Below are 17,058 nucleotides of genomic sequence, written 5' to 3'. Positions count from 1 at the left end.
CTGTTGTTGTTAAATGCCATCGAGTCAGTTCAGACCCATAGTGACCCCTATATAGGGTTTCTGAGGAGAAGATGGTGAGCTTGAACCAGCCTGTGGTTCAAACCGACTTTGCAGTGTAGTGCATTAACCCACAGCGCCACACTCTGTTCATCACAAATTCCTTTAATTTTGGTTTATCAGCAAATGTCCTAATTTCACTGCTGTATTTGAGGGACAGCTTTGCTGGGTATATGATTCTTAGTTGGCAATTTGTTTCTTTCAGAGTTTTGTATATGATATTCCATTGCCTTCTTGTATGTATGGTTTCTGCTGAGAAATCAGAGCTTAGTTTATTGGTTCCCCTTTGTAGATATTTTTTTCCTTTTTCCTGAGATGTTTTCTAGATTCTTTCCTTGCTTTGGTTTTGGAAAGTTTTATTATGCTATGTCTTGGTAATTTTCTTTTGAGATTTATTTTGTTTGGGGTTCATTCAGCTTCTTGTATGCCTATCTTCTCTTGAACAATTTTCTCTGTGTTTTTCTCTTTTTGTTCTGGAATTCCAATCACCAATAAGTTGTTCTTCTTCATGGTGCCCCAAATAACTCTTAGACTTTCTGCAGATTTTTTCATTCTTTTTTCTAATTGTATGTCTAGCATACTAGTATTGAGAGATTTGTCTTCAAATTCACTAATTTGGGCTTCCATTATGTTAAATCTTTTCCTTTGCCCTTTCAATGTATTGTCCATTTCTGATATCTTAGTATTAATCTTCTTGAGATCTAATTGTAGGTTTTGTATGGTTCCAAAAAAAAATTTTTTTTTTTGTCTGTTCTCATAGTATTTTCCTGAATTCTTCTAACATTTGTACTGTGTTCTTCTTGGTCTCCTCGATCTTTTTCTCAATCAGTTGAAAGTACCAAAATATCGTTCTTTTGGATTATTTTTCAATTAGTTCCATTACCTGTTGTTCCTCAGAAATGTTTTCTGCTTTTGCCTTTGGTCATTTGTTTGAGACATTCTCTTTTGTTTCTTCATGTGAGCTAAAATTGTCTGTTACCTCTGAGGTACTGTGGGGTTGTCATATTTGTAAAAAACCAACAGTGCAGTTGTTGGACCCAGAGGGGAGAAATCTCTGATGGGTTCCTGCAATTCAAGGAACTCATGAGGTGGTTATGGAAGGGATGTAACTGCAGAGCTACTGGCCCTAGATGGAGTTCCTATTAGCCTCTGGCACTCAGTTGGGAAGTAGTTCATGGGGACCCTTGATGGAACTGGTTTCCATGTCTAATTAGCACCACATGGAAGCTGGGGTCAGGACGATTGGTTAAATACTGGTCTGGTGGCTCTTTGGTTTTTGTAGGTCTGGAGCTGAGCCCACCTGAATCCAGGTACCAAAGAAGCACTTCTAAAGAGGTGCAGCCTTCCCCCAACTCACACTGGTTGACTCACAACCACATGGTTCCAAACTCTCAGAAAGCAGTCTATGCTGAAGGTGAATGAGTGTGGGACCTCCCCACACTTCTGTTCACCAAGGGATCCAGAGAAAAAGAAGAAATTGCACTTTTCCTGTTGTCAGCAGAAATCTGCTCTGCCAGACCTCCCTCTGTTGCCCAAGCGCCTCACAAGCTGTTCAGATGTTCAACAGTTAGTCTCCCTCTCTCAGTCTTTCTTCTTGGCCTCTCCTCCCAGAAAGCACTCCATCCACCTCCCTAACCTTTTTTCTGAAGTTCAGTGCACCAGAATTTTCATCTGTGTCTGTTTTATTTGGTCTCTTGTATCTTTGTTGTAGAGGGTACATGTAGTGTATCTGCCTAATCTGTCATCTTGCTGGAAATGTCAAAGCTTATGATTTTAGAAACAATGTAAATAATCCCTTTCAATGGTTCCTTCATCAATTAAGTTTATCATATTGAATCATCCTGAACATCTAAGCCCTATTATCTACTCAATTGGTGATTCTCTCTTAACATTTTAAATGTCAATACCATCATTTAATAGAAGAAACAGAGGCACTGAGAGATTAGGTCACACTACTAGGAAGTAGAAAGTTTGTAGCTGAACCTAGTCTGCTGGTATAAACAACCCCTTTAGCCACTAACCCAAACCACTTTCAGAGATCCTGGTAGTATCATTTATTTTCAATGTTGTGAGTGACTCTGGACTCACTCATATCTGTCCTTAAAGACTCTGCATTGAAAAGGTCATACTGTGTGCCTCATTAGCCTGGGAGTCCTCTTAGAATATGTGTCAAGTCTCCTCCATTATTTTTTGATCCATGTGAAAAATAAAAGCTACCAATGATGTGGCTACAGTCATCAAAATGCAAAGTCAAGGAAGTATATATGTATATATATATATGGTTCCTTACCTTCCTGACTCCCGGGTCTCCCCTCTGTCCTTGAACTTATCAAGGTCTCTCCTGCTTCAAGGCTTTTTAAACTCTGTTTCCTTTCTTCCAGGCCTCTTCCTGGATCTCAGAAAGGCTACTTCTTTGTTACCTTCCTGACTCATCTCAAAACCACCTCCTCTTTCATGATCTAACTCTTCAATGATGCCCTCCCCTGCTTGCCTGCCATTCTCACTTTCTTACAATCCTTAACAGTCTCCCAAGTAATCTCTACACCGGTAAGTCAAAAAATTATCTGCACTCTGGATGTAGAATTTATTTAATCAGCTTTTAGAAAAGACAAATATATCATTTTTCAGTACAATCTCCTTGCTCTTCAATACTCTGTCCATCTGTCAAAAAGATTCCATATTCCCTTACGTATAAAAGTTTTAAGCTGAGCTGCGAGCCACAAATGCACCACTGTCTTCACTTCTTCATCAAAGGTGAATCTTAGTCCTCAAAAGGCTGCTTTCAGGGGACCAAATAGTTTAAAGTCCAATGGAGCAAGATCAGGACTATAGGAAGGATTCTTTAACACCTCAAAACAAAGTTTTAGCAGTGTCAACAGGGTGGGCAACAGAGTGTCAACACCCTTGGATAGCAGTCCTCTGCATTTTATCCAAAGTTTAGGCTTCAGCTCTTCATTGAACATCTCACTGTGCCCAGCACTGTTGATTGTTGAAACTTTCTCCTGATAGTGTTCCAATACTGGCCCTTGAGAATTCCAGAAAACTCTAAGTATCAATTTTCTAGCTGATGGTTGACTTTTGAACTTTTTCTTGGTCAGCAATTGAGGATGTTTAATCCCAGACTTGTAGTGATGAATCCATGTCTTGTCACCTGTAATGATTTTTTAAAGAAACTTTTACCCTCCTTTGATTATCGGTCCAAATTTTGTGTGCGGATGTCTAAACGCTTCTATTTATGCTCTTTGGTGAGTTGTTTCAGTATCCATCTCACACAAACTTTTCAAAACCCAAGGCTGTCATGGATCATTTCACAGGCAGAGCCATGGCTGATTTGCAAATTATTTGCCACATAATCCACTGTCACTCGTGGATCCAACAGAATCATTTCATGTGCACACTCAATGTTGTCATCAGCTGTGGATGTGGACAGACATGTTAGTATAACTGAAGTGTGGATAAGTTTTACTCACCCCTGTATATCTGTTCATTGGTTTGTTATTTAAATTGTCCATCAGAAGGTAAACTGAGAAGGATAGAGAGCAAGTCTGCCTTTTCCATTGCAATGCAAATAAATGAAGTTACCACTCCATAGGATTTTGCAAGTATACAATGAGTTAATGCATGCCCAGCACCTAAAATGGTGCCTAGTCTGTAGTTAGAGTCCAGTTATTAATATTATTTCCTAAACCTCAAAAAAGCACAAAGAAACAGAAAAACCAGAGTGAAGGGGAAATGGTTAATGGAGTGACTATGAATGGATACTCCGTGACCTTTATGAGGATTACCAAGAAACAGTGAGCTGATTAGCAGTGGGGTAGAGGTAAAGATAAAACAGGAATAGTGGAAAACTAGTAACTGCTGAATCTGGGTAATGGGTACTTGGGGGATCATTGAATCATTCTCTCTACTTTTAGTTTGTTTTTGTTTTTTAATAAAGAAAAAGAAATACAATTACTTTTGAGTGAGAAATTAAATATTTCGGTAGATAAATTTGCAGAGATTAGATATTCAGGTTTATTTGAAATAAAAATATAATAATAAAGATCTAGCATAGCTACAATTAAATGGAACCATCAGTGTGGCTCCCTATCCTTTCATCTATTTCCCTTCTCATTCTGCCTTTAAGGTATCAAGAAGAGGGAGAGTCAGACTCCACGAGGCATCTTTGTATCCATGCACTGTCCTGGCATCCAGATTTAGTCCTATCCTTTTATTTTTCCACTGTAAAGAACCCAGGGTTCCTAAACAGTCCCTGTATTTTAGTGCAAAGAAAATCAGAGATGGGCGTGGAGCGTGTGTTACTTCCAGGAAACAAAGATGCTTCTTCTTCTTTTTTTCTTTTTTTTTTAATGGTTTATTGTGAATTGAGTGAAAGTTAATAGACAAGATCATCAGTTTTACACTCAGCAAATTATACAATTTCTTTTATCTCAATGATTACAATCCCCTCCCTGCAACAACAGTTACCCTACTTCTTCCCTGTGGCTTCCCTTTTACATCTTATATTTCACAAATGAACAAAGCAAAAATATTTGATGCACATATACAAAACAAAAGATACATATTCCTTTAATGTCCCAAAGACATATTCTGCAAGCCAGCCTCCTGCCCTCAGGCACACAGCCTTACTCAGTCCACATGCCTAGAACCCACAGCTGCTCTCTCTCTCCATGCCATCACCTCTGCCACAGTCTCTGCTGGCACCGCTTTTCTAGGTAGGATCTCATGCTCCACTCATGCTTTTCCTTCTTGGCGCTCCTGGGATCCTCTGTTCCTGAAATGAAAGATTAACTACTCCTCCCTTTTAGTTACATATCTTCTATAATTACAGTTATGACAATCACAATTAACCCTGCTAACAATGACTTACAATAGACTCATAAAATCCTATCAGCATCATCTCCCATTCTCTTTCACCAGATCTATCTGGAGAAGAGGAAAACTAATCAGTGGGGACTCTACCTTACCCCCTCATTCTGAAACTAAGTGCGTTCATGAAAGCTTGTAAGCCAGCCACTTCATGCCTTTATGTTGTTGTTGTTGTTAAGTGCCGTTGAGTCGACTCTGACCCATAGCAACCCTGTATAGACACATTTTTCATAATCAGTGTTTAGATTGCCTGTGCCTATCAACCCAGTGCACTGAGGAAGTGATATGAAGAATCCTCTCATTCCAGTTGGAATTTTGAGTAATGCACCCATAAGCAAAGGTCCAGTTCATCAAATTGTAGTAATTTACACTTGCTCACAGTTTCAAGCATCTTTATCTTCATCTGATCGAGTTCTGGTCAGCTAGCCATCCAAGCTAGGGATTATGCTGATTGTAGTTAACTGGCACAGTTTGAAAATGACAAGAGTGAGATAAAAACATATTAAAAATGCATATGCAGGTTAGGAATTTAACTTCAAAATCAGCGGTTCAAACCCACCGGCGACTCCCCGAGAGGACAGAAACATAGTCTTTTTCCGTTACGATTTACAGTCTCGTCTCAGAAACCCTATACAGGGTCGTTATAAATTGGAATCAGCTGATGGCATTAAGTTTGGTTTTGAGATTTTTACTTACATACATATTCCAAGGTGAAGAGACTAAACTAAAATAACCAACTAAAACTTCCCCAGTATCATTGTAATGAAACAAAGTATGTACCTTGTTGAATGTAATTAAAGCTAATGGTCTGCTCTGTAAACTTTCACTCAATTCACAATAAAAATTGAAACAATCCAACTAGTAAAAACGAACACTATGTTTCCGCCCGGTTTCGAACCGGGGACCTTTCGCGTGTTAGGCGAACGTGATAACCACTACACTACGGAAACAGCTAGTAGCCTGCTTTTCTGTGATATCTATAAGACTGATGGCCACTGCCCAGCTCTCTTTGTTCTACCCGATTGGGGTGAGGTCTTGGGAAGAGGCTATAACGGTATTCCGTGCGTCGGGAAAACGGTATTTGTCAAAGTCTTGCCCCGCGATTTAACAAAATAAAAGAGCAAATGAAATTTGTGGGCCTAGCAGTAGGGAAGGCAAACTTGGCTTCAGAGACTTGACACTGAATGATTAACCTCCCATAATTGGTAGCGTAGTGGTTATGAATCAGGCTGTGAACTACAAGGTCAGCAGTTTGAAACTACCAGTTGCTCCGAGGGAGAAAGATGAGGCTTTCTGCTCCCGTAAAGATTTACAGCCTTGAAAACCCTGTACAGGGTCGCTATGAGTCGGAACCGACCACAACTCTTACAGGGTCGCTATGGGTTGGAACCGACAACAATAATCTTTCTTTTCTAGAAAAATCACCCGACGGTTTAAATTTTCATATACTTTGTGCTCCATATTTTTATTATTTAAAATATTTTAAAAATAAAAAACAAATTTATTCAAAGTACTAGAAACAAAATATAAATATATTTTAGTCAAAATGTAACTAAAGTTAATTAAATATTAAAGCTTTCTACAAGTACTTTCAAAAAGTTAAGCATTTACACAAAATGATCTCTTAAAAGGACAGTAGTAGCAAAGTGAAAGCTAGGTGGCTCTGTAGGATATACTTTTTAGACTTGTAGTCTGCTGAAGCAGAAGGTGGGCAGTTCGGGCCCACAAATAGCTCTGCCAACTCTTTGACACTTAACAACAAAGGGGAAAATTGAAACTAATATCAAATCTTAATTCAATGCCTTAAAATAAGGTTGAACAATTACAATTTGAAATTGTAATGAAATCTTTTAAGGATTTTAATGAAACTAAAATTCATCAATCTTAGTATTCAATGTTCAGTGTAAAGAATTGGGATGAGGATTAACAATTGTTATACCTAGATATACATATATGCAATAGATCTGTTTTGGAAGAAGTGCAGTCAGATGCTCCTTGGAGGCCAAGATGGCCAAACTTCGTCTCTCATACTTCGGACATATTGGCAAGAGGGACCAATCGCTGGAGAAGGATATCATGTTTGGTAAAGTGGAGGGTCAGAGAAAAAGAGGAAGACCCCCAGTGAGATGGATTGGCCAAGTGACACCATCGATGGATTCATGTGTGGCAACAGCAGTGAGGTTGGCCCAGAATCAGGCAGTGTTTCGTTCCGTTGTGCATAACGTCGCTATCAGTCTGTACCAACTCGATGGCACCTAACAACAACAACAAACATATAAACAAACTTAAGAGTAATAGCGATTGTTTCATAATGCAAAATGTTTGTTGCCCATTGCTGGTTTCTGAATATCTGGAAGCCATGAATTGGGGCCAAGGCTGAGCCCTGCTTGGTAGGGATGCTTGGTGTCTGTGAGCCAGGCTTTCCTCTCCACCCAGGTGCAGGGCTGGGGCCTCTTATTGTTGAGTCTAATTATCTGGTCTGGTAGCGTAGTGGTTACGAATCGGGCTGTGAACCTTAAGGTCAGCGGTTCGAAACTACCAGCTGCTCCACGGGAGAAAGATGAGGCTTTCTACTCCCGTAAAGATTTACACCCTCGGAAACCCTTGTTACAGGGTCGCTATGGGTCGGAACCGACTCGATGGCACTTAACAACAACAACAACAATTATCTGGTCAAAGTCACCAGGGACCAATCCATGGCCGACTTCCTTTACTAAACTATGCTCTGAATTGTGCAGATCTCTCCCTCCTTTTTCCACTCCTCCATTCCTTTGGCCTCAGTGAAATCTTGGCTGCTTGCTTGCTTTCCCATTCCTCCTCCATTTAACTGAGGCCATATTCCTAGAGACCTAGAGAGTCACAACGGGCTCACAGCAGTACCCATCGCCTAGCCCCAAACCTGTGGATCTGGCAGTAACCTAAGCTTCAGATTCAAATGGACATGTACTCTTAGATGTTTCAGAGTAGCTCACATCCAACCTGTTCAACACTGACTCAAAACCTCTCTCATCCCTGACCCTTATTCTATGCTCCTGTCTCCATTGCCCAGTAGCTAGCCACCAGTCTGCAACATTGCTGTGTCCTCCCACCCCTCTTCTTGATGCTTTCTTACTCCCTTACATTTCTTGTTCATTGATCTTTGAGGAATCTCTCTAAAATGTAAATTACATCCTCCCTCACCACCAGGAAAAGACCAAAAGATCCTACCAAGGTCCTTGTATTAGATTAACATTTAAACTGATGACAGCTATAATTTTGTGCCCCAACAGCATGGTTCACTTACTCAGAAGAGCATCTCCAACTGAACCTAGCCAGAGGTATGGCAGTGGAAAAAGCTGAAAGGAGAGAAAGCAGATTTTGTAGCAAAAATCTCAAATAGACAAACCCTTGGCATGTTGGAAGAACAGGGAGACGACACCTATCCAATTTGGCTTCCCTTTAATGGAGAAACCAGTAACTTTAAAAAATGCTTTCCAGTCCTAATGAAGATGGTAAGAAATGAGTCTGAAACCATATATTATAAGCATTTGGACAAAACAAAATGTCAAAGCTCAAACTGCTTGAACATCAGCTTGTTCAGAATCCTATGTTCCAATATAACAAATAACTCCCCAGAGATTCATGTGCTCTGACTGTATTATCAACTCTACCTAGGTAACAGACTCTAGTCAATCCTTGGCCAGGGAACCTTCCTAAGATAGCATACTAAACCACTCCTCCCCACCCACCTCTAGCCCTTTAAGAGAATCTTCCTATCTCTCCCCTTTAACACATTTCTGAGACTGACAAGGTGGTGCTCAGCAAGCTTGATGTGAAGGCAAGAATGTTTGTAAACATTTCCCACAAAAGATTCACTTTTGGGGGGGTTGCTGTTGTTTAATATTTTATTGTGAGTTGAGTACAGGTTAAATAAACAAGAACATTAGCTTTCCATTCAACAAATTATACACGTTGTTTCATCTCTATTACAATCCTCTCCCTGCAACAGCAGTTCGTGTATTTCCTCCCCCATGGCTTTCCTTTTACATCTTACATTTCACAAATGAGCAAAACAAATATTTGATGTACACATGATTATTGTTAAGTGCTGTCAAGTTGATTCGGACTCATAGTGATCTTGTATAGGGTTTCTGAAGAGCGTCTGGTGAGTTTGAACATCAACCTTCAGGTTCAAACCAACCTTGGGGTTGCTGCTTATCCTGCACCACCACACCAGGTATATATATATAGAGAGAGATAGATTCATTTAAATGCCCTAAGGACATATTCTGCAAGCCAGTTTCCTGCCCACAGACACATCGCCTTACTCAGACCCTGGGCCTAGAGCCCGCAGATGCTTTTTCTCTTCATGCCACCACCTCTGCCACTGTCTCTGTTCTTGCCACTTTTCTAGGTAGGATCTCATGCTCCACTCATGCTCTTCCTTCTTGATGGTCCTGGGATCATCTTTTACTTAAATAAAAGATTACTCCATGCTTTTAGTTACACACCTTTGACAATTACAGTTGTGACAATTGCAATTAATCCTGCTAACAACTGTTGTTAAGTACCATGGAGTCGGTTCCGACTCATAGTGACCCTGCACAGGGTTTCCAAGGCTGTAAATCTTTACAGGAACAGAACACCTCATCTTTCTCCCGTGGAACCACTGGTAGTTTCAAACTGCTGACCTTGAGGTTGGCAGCCCAACTCATAACCACTATGCTAGCAGAGCTAACAATTACTGACAGTTAAATCATAAAATTCTATCACATCATTTCCCATCCTCTTTCACCAGATCCATCTGGAGAAGATGAAAACTATTCAGTGAGGATTCTACTTTACCCCCATCATTCTGAAACTAAGCACACTCATGAAAGCTTGTAAGCCAGCCACTTAATGCCTTTATAGACCCCATTTTTTATAGTCAATGTCTAGATTCTCCATCCCTATCAACCCAGCATGCCGGGGACCAGCCTCGACAATTTGTGAGAGCTCAGAGGGGGGTATGGAGTCGGTGAAAAACACACACACACATAGACAGAGTAGATGGGTCCTGAGTCTTAGGCAGATGATGATGACTTCTCTTTACTTAGGCAGATGATTTCTCTTTACTCAAAAGTTTTTTTTTTATTCTTATATACTATTAGGATTTCTCTATAGTCACATACAATCAATTGCAATTTAACTATTACATTCTTTGTGTTCAACAAACATTCATGTTACAACAAAAAGGAAATATCAGAACACTCCCTTGATTCTTATTGTATCCTGTTCCTTTGCATCCCCTAATTATCCTGATAACATCGGGTTTATTTCCATAACTCTTTTCCTTCTTCTCTAATCCTCCCAAGAATGTCAAATCAACTTTTAAACAAAGTTCTATATTTTAACTTGCATTTTTACTCTCATCTACCACTTCTTATAGCTTCATTAATCACAATCCATAAGCACAACAGTATTTTTATAAAAGTACCTAAAGTTTCATAGTGAAAAACAAAGCAGCAATTCTCCTATACTAATAATTTCCCAAAACCTTTAGTTTTGTTTTTTAGTTAAATTTCTACCCACCTTCCTACGTGTTCCTACAGCTCTTGATTGGTTCTTTGCTATCTTCCCGGTGCCTCAGTGTCTCTTGCTCTACCGACTGAGCAGGATGTTGATTGTAAGATTGTTTTTTAGCTATCTTTCAGGTGCCTTGGTGTCTACTAAGCAGGATGTAATCTTAAGCTTGAAAAGCTTTTAGCTGATGTGGCTTTTCCTAATGGTAAGGCTTATTGTTGATGTAAAAAGCAACTATTATAACTTTACATGATTAAATTTAGTGTGAGAGTTTCTAAATGTAATTTTAATTTTTACTATGATTATTGAAAAATTCTAATAAAAACTTCTATAATAAAATCAAGAAAATTCAAAAATAAATTATTCATAAAAGGAAAAAACAAAAATTGCAAGGCCCTTGCATTAGGTTCCCCTTGGGGTTTTGCCAGCCAAGGAGACACTCATTGTCACTTTGCTAAACAATGAGCTTTTCATGCTTAGGGTCTCTCCCCGTTCCGTTCCTTGATGGCATGGCTTCCGACGCCAGCACACTAAGGAAACAAGCTTATTCTATGATTTGAAGAACCCTTCCATGCCAGTTGCAATCTTAAGCAGCTGCATCCATAGGCAAAGGTCCAGTTCATCAAATTGCAACAATTTACATTTGCTTACAGTATCAAACATCTTTATCTTCATCTGATCCAGTTCTGGTCAGCTAGCCATCCAAGCTAGGTCTAATGGGTACTATCTGTAAGTTTTGAAGTTCATGCACACCTCCCTGCACTTCAGACCAGCTGGCCACTTCACTCTCAGCTCTAGTCCCCAGTGGCTAGCTAATGGGCTCAGGAGTTCACACTTAAACTTCAGACCAGCCAGTTCTTTCTCTTCTCTCTAGCATCTCGAGGTCAACAGGTGTCAATGGAATATGACCACACTAAGCCCATGCCTTCATTACTGCATTTCCCCTGCTTTCACTCACAAATAGACCCAGGTGGTCAACAGCAAGCATACTAGACTGCTCATGGATTCTTTTTGAGTTTCAGTTCCAGAAGGGGGTTTTCCTTGATAGTCTGACTTTTCATGTCTTGATGCTTCCAAAGCAAACAGCTTGCTTGATATTCTAATAACCAAACATGATACACTTTTTTCCTGCAAGTCTTTCTTTCAATAAGCTTCTTCTGCAAAAGACTGACTCTTCAAAGTCAAAGCATGAAGAGAATATACTAGACTTTTGGCAAGATGTCAGACTAGGCAGACATACTACACAGATCCTCTACATCAAATATAAGACAGACCAAATAAAACAGACACAAATGAAAATTCTAGCACCCTGAACTTCAGAGAAAGTTTAAAGAAGTGGATGGAGTATTTGCTTGGTGGAGAAGCTGAACAGGGATGGTGAGAGAGGAAGACTGACTAGGGAACATCTGACCAGATGTGGCTTGACCATCTTATGAGTAGCTTTGGCAGAGGATTTCTTCCCCCCCCCCAAACCCATGGTGACCAGAAGTGTGGCCAGTTCCCACCCTCATGCACCCCAGCACAGAACCTGCTTTCTGAAAGTTTGGAGCCTCATGGTTGGAAGCAACGCCAGTGTGAGTTGGGGGCAGGCTGTAACGTTTTGTTTGGCCACTTTGGTGCCTGGATTCAGGTGGACTCTACTCCAGATCTACAAAACCCCCAGAGCCACCAGACCAGAATTTAACCAGTCACCCTATCCCCAGCTTCCCTGTTGTCCTAATAAACACTGAAACCACCTCCATCAAGGGCCCCCATGAACTACTTCCCAAATGAGTGCCCTGAACACAGATAACATTAGGGCCAATAGGAACTCTGCTGTCACATCCCTCCCACAACCACTTCATGAGCTTCTTGAATTGTAGGAGCCAGCCAGAGATTTCTCCACTCTGGGTCCAACAACTTAATTTTTTGGTTTTATAAATATGACATTTCCACAATATCCCAGACACAACAGGCAATTTTAGCTCGCATGAAGAAATAAGAGAATGGCTCAAGCATATGATCAAGATGCAGTGACAGAAAATATTTCTGAGGAAAAAAGGTAATGGAACTAACTGAAAAAGAATTCAAAAGAATGATATTTTGGTACCTTCAGTAGATTTACAAACACATTGAGGAAAACAAGGCGAACACAGAAAAAACTTAAGAAGAATTCAGAACAACACTTTAAGAAAAAACAGACAAAATGCAAATTTTGAAACAATACAAAATCTGCAATTAGAAATCCACAGGATTTCAGTATTAAGATCTTAGAAATGGATTGAAAAGGCAAAGAGGATTTGAAGCAATAGAGGCCTGAATTAATTAATTTGAAGATAAAGTTCGCAATACTAGTATGCTAGAAGAACAATCAGAAAAAAGAATGAAAAAACCTGCAGAAAATCTAAGAGTTATTTGGGGCACCATGAAAAAGAACAACTTATGGGTGATCAGAATTTCAGAACAGCAAGAGAGAATAAAAAGCATGGAGAAAATTGTCAAAGAATTGTTGGAAGAAAACCTCCCTATCATCATGAAAGACAAGAAGATAAGCATACAAGAAGTTGAACAAACTCCAAACAGGATAGATCCCAAAAGAAATTCACCAAGACGTATCATAATCAAACTTTCCAAAACCAAACACAAGGAAGAATCCTGAGAGCAGCTCTGGCAAATCGAAAAGTGACCAACAAACTAGAACCAGCTCTGATTTCTCAGCAGAAACTATATACACAATAAGGCAATGGGATGACATATACAAAACTCTGAAAGAAAAAGATTGCCAATTAAGAATCATAAGCCCAGCAATGTTGTCCCTCAAATACAATGATGAAATTAGGACATTTCCTGATAAACTGAAACTTAAGGAACTAACATCAGCAGACAACAACTGAGATTGCCATAAATGACAATACCACCCAGAACGCAATCCAGATATGTTGTTGTAGTTGTTGTTATGTGCTGTTGAGTCAGCTCAGACTCATAGCAACCCTGCATATGGTTTCTTAATCCAGATATAGAAATACTTAAAATAAAACAAATCTACAAGACTGCAAAGAGGGAGCCAGAGATATCGATGTACAATGAAGTCAGTTACAAAGCAAAAAGAGGGAACAGTGTAAACACAGAACTTCCAAAAGGCAAGCAAGTCAAGTAGGATTCAAGGTAAAACAGACTGTTTTAAGCAGGGGGGGGGGGGAATCAATCAATTACAGAGTAACTGCAAAGAAAAATAATACATCTGCACATCAAAAAAAAAAAAAAAGGAGGAAAATCAGAAAGATTTAGTAAACATTAGTTCAACTAAATGAAAATGAAAAAAAAAAAACAAACAAACCCACAAACAAAATGAATTCAACATAGAAAATTATGTAGAACAAAGAATCCAGCAGTACCAAACACACACACAAAAAAAAACACACAGAAAAGTGACAACAATCCATATATGTTGATTGATAATTACACTCAATGTAAATGGATTAAGTGTACTAGTCAAGAGATATAAAGAGCAGAATAGATAGGAAAACAGCATCCTTCAATATGCTGTCTACAAAAGACATATAAATAAGATGGGGACAGCCTAAATCCCATCAATAGAAGAATGGTTAAACTTTGGTACATACACACAATGGAATTCTATAAAACATGAAAGAATAATGATGAATCTGTTAAACACCACACAACAAAGTTGAACCTGGAGGACATTATGCTGAGTGAAATTAGTCCATCACAAAAGGGCAAACTGTATGAGAACAGTGTTGTAAAAAGGTGTGTGGTTTTTTTTTTTATGTTTTCTTGATAATAAACCTGATGATCTGCTCTGTAAATCTTCACTCAATTCACAATTAAAAAGTTGGAATAAAAAGAGAGAGAGAATATTCTAGACACGGGGAGGATGCAAGAGTTAAAGTGAATAGAGGTAAACACTGTAAACTAATGGTACATGAAGGGGATAGCAATCGTAATGGATGAAGTATATGATCTGTTTAATGTAAAACTGCTCTGTAAACCTTCACTCAATTCACAATAAAAAGTTGAGAGAGGGTGAGAATATGCTAAAGATAAGGATCTCAGCTTAAACTGAGCATTCTTCCTTACTGAAATTGAAACCCGGCAGAATGTGCTAACCTCTTAACTTTCAGAAAGGTGGTCTCAGCTCAGATGACTATGGCTTTGATATCTTGGTATTGATGAATTCCTCCCGGAGGCAGTACTGGAATCCCACGCATCGGGACTTCCTTTCCATATGAGCTGAATTCACAAAATACCCGGGCGGATCTAGTAAACAAAAGTTGTCTAATACTTGTTGACCCTGAGGCGGAGACGTGATGAAAGATGTACAGCCCCAAGAGTTTGTCGGCCGGTTACTCTTTCTCCCGCGGTCAGAGGAGAGCACTATTACTGTGCTCTTATTACTCGAGGGTCTCCTGTCAATACCATGGTGCTCTCATTGACCTTAGGGGGGAAGAGATCAAAGAGCATAATCTTTATTTTCAAAATAAAACCACACGCCCAACGTGGGGCTCGAACCCACGACCCTGAGATTAAGAGTCTCATGCTCTACCGACTGAGCTAGCCGGGTAACAGGTAGGGTTTTGATGAGTATTTTTTTGTCCCAGGAGATCATGATACAAATGCAAGAGTACAGACGGTATTTGAGGTTGCTTTTCAGAGCTAATTGCACAAATATTTATGGAGTGCTTATTGTAAGCCTGGTTCAGTACTACGTACAAGGATCGGGGATCAGAAACCTACAGCTCTTATCAGAAGCAGTAGAGGTGGCCTCCAGAAGATAAGTACAGGAGAGACCTGAATTCACAGTGCGAGTATATATGAATCACCTACTGAGAACTGATTCTAACGTGGTCCTACTTCACTACTTGTCTCCTTGAAACAAATGCACACACCTGTTTGTTTATACTTTCATGTAACAGCGTCTATTCCTTGAGCCGCAGAGGAGGTGACGGTGAAGAAATTGACCATCAAAATGGACAGTCTAAAAGTTGTTTCCGCCCGGTTTCGAACCGGGGACCTTTCGCGTGTGAGGCGAACGTGATAACCACTACACTACGGAAACCACTGTGCAAAACGCCTGCTTGGCACTTCCTTTATTGTAAGCTTGCCACATGGCAAAGAATGGCAGTACTAAACTAAGTTGTTTTCATAGTGGGAGCAATAATGGTCTCAAGTATAACAACAGTGAGGATGACCGCAGGACCCGGCAGTGTTTCATTCTATAGTGAATAAGGTCGCTATGAGTCGTAACCGCTTCAACTGTAACTAACAATCCGCTTCACTGTAACTAACAATAACAACAACAAACTTGTCTGAAATTCTGCGCTGGTCGGCTGAGCTGTGTTCAGGTCCTGTGCCCTGACTTCTCTTGGCGCAGAAGCGAGGGAATCCTGAGTCTGCTTTGGCTCGGTCACAGATCTGCGTGCATTCTGCCCACCGCCGGGTTTGTGTCTTTGGCACGTTGGATCAACCAACCCCTCAGAGTTCACCGACAATCACCTTCGGAAACTCGCTTCCACTCGGAGTCTCCTTAGGAGGAGGCAAGTGTCTTGAAAGCAGGGCAAGCTCTGGATGACTAGCCCTGGTACCACCAGCGTCTGACTCTTACTGAGAATTCTGTACTTTTATTGCCTACAAATTGCCAGTCGATTCCAACTCAAAGCGATAACACAGGAGTAGAACAGTCCCCACAGGATTTCCAAGGACTCTGGTGTAAGATAAGCAAGGTTGGCGATTCAAACCCAGCAGCCCCTCCTCAGAAACGCAATACAAGGTCGCTATGGAGAAAAGATTGAAGTTATCAAAGACTTTATTTTGCTTGGAACCATCTTCAACACTCATGGAAGGAGCAGTCAAGAAATCAATCAATGTACTGCTTTAGGCAAATCTGCACAAGACCTTTTTAAAGTGTTGAAAAGCAAAGGTATCAATTTGAGAACTAAAGTGTGCCTGACCCAAGCCATGGTCTTTTTAATAGCTTCATATGTATATGAAAGTTGGACAGTGAATACAGAAGACTATAGAAGAACTGATACATTTGAGTTGTGGTGCTGGAGAAGAATATTAAAGGTACCATGGACTGCCAGAAGAACAAACAAATCTGTGTTGGAAGAGGGCAATCAGAATACTCGTTAGAACCTAAAATGGCCAGACTTCATCTCTCCTACTTAGGACATATTATCAGGAAGGACTAGTCCCTGAAAAAGGACATCATTCTTGGTAAAATGGAGTGTCAGCAAAAAAGAGGGAAACCCCCAATGAGATAGATTGGCACAGTGACAGCTGCAATGGACTCAAGCGTAGCAGCAATTGTGAGGATGGTGCAGACCTGGTGTTGTTTCCTTCTGTAGCACATATAGGGGTTGCTATGGGTCGGAAAGCATTGAGAGAAGATGGAAGAAATACACAGTCACTGTACCAAAGGAAATGGTTAATGTTCAACTGGTTCAAGAGGTAGTATATGATCAAGAGCCAATGATACTGAAGGAGGAAGTCCAAAGTGCATTGAAGGAATTGGCAAAGAACAAGGCACCAGGAAGTGATGGAATAAAAATTGAAATCTTTCAAGAAAGTGAGGTAGCACAGGAGGCACTCACT

The 17,058-nt window shown here is 40.1% G+C and overlaps 3 non-coding genes across 3 annotated transcripts; all 3 read right to left on the bottom strand.

Moving 5' to 3' along the window:
- Positions 1 to 5,803: 5,803 nt before the first annotated feature.
- Positions 5,804 to 5,876, bottom strand: TRNAV-AAC. The gene has a single exon. It is a non-coding gene; the product is annotated as a tRNA-Val (tRNA).
- Positions 5,877 to 14,955: 9,079 nt separating this feature from the next.
- Positions 14,956 to 15,028, bottom strand: TRNAK-CUU. Its single transcript has one exon. It is a non-coding gene; the product is annotated as a tRNA-Lys (tRNA).
- A 422-nt stretch (positions 15,029 to 15,450) lies between these two features.
- Positions 15,451 to 15,523, bottom strand: TRNAV-CAC. The gene has a single exon. It is a non-coding gene; the product is annotated as a tRNA-Val (tRNA).
- Positions 15,524 to 17,058: the final 1,535 nt, after the last annotated feature.

This window comes from Chrysochloris asiatica, unplaced genomic scaffold (assembly GCF_000296735.1).
Source record: "Chrysochloris asiatica unplaced genomic scaffold, ChrAsi1.0 scaffold00492, whole genome shotgun sequence".
In the NCBI taxonomy this organism is placed as follows: Eukaryota; Metazoa; Chordata; class Mammalia; order Afrosoricida; family Chrysochloridae; genus Chrysochloris; species Chrysochloris asiatica.
This window is presented reverse-complemented; position numbering and strand designations above follow the sequence as displayed.